Source organism: Lutra lutra, chromosome 5, assembly GCF_902655055.1.
Source record: "Lutra lutra chromosome 5, mLutLut1.2, whole genome shotgun sequence".
NCBI lineage: Eukaryota > Metazoa > Chordata > Mammalia > Carnivora > Mustelidae > Lutra > Lutra lutra.
The window spans coordinates 46850292-46850746 of record NC_062282.1 but is presented as its reverse complement, the minus strand read 5'-3'; positions in this window follow the sequence as shown (position 1 = coordinate 46850746).

Genomic DNA, 455 nt, shown 5'->3' with positions numbered 1-455 from the left:
CTTTCTCAGTTAAAGGGTTCTTGGAGTTCTAGATTAATGTATCTAATAAACTTCTGTAATTCCAAGGTGAAAATATAGAATGCCTCACCCATTGGCCTATGCCAACAGTGAAAGCAAAAACGCAACTACAGAATACCCTAAAATACATGTATCTATGCTCACCTCCACCACCTCCTCCCCAATCTCAAGAAAAAAATCAAAGGAAACAAGGACAAGCTTTCTTACTCTGCAACATTCTACTCAAGGCCAGTATCTAAACTGCCACCTGCAGGTGGCAAGCTTACATCCCCTTCCAAAGGTACTCAAAAAAGCCTTCTGAATTATACTGTTTAAAGCTGATTTCTCCTTCCAAGTTGCAAATGCATAAATATACCCAAAGGTTCAAAAGGGACGGGCAAAGCCTTATAAATATTCATATAAAATTAGCAATTATACTTCATATTGCACTAACTCAG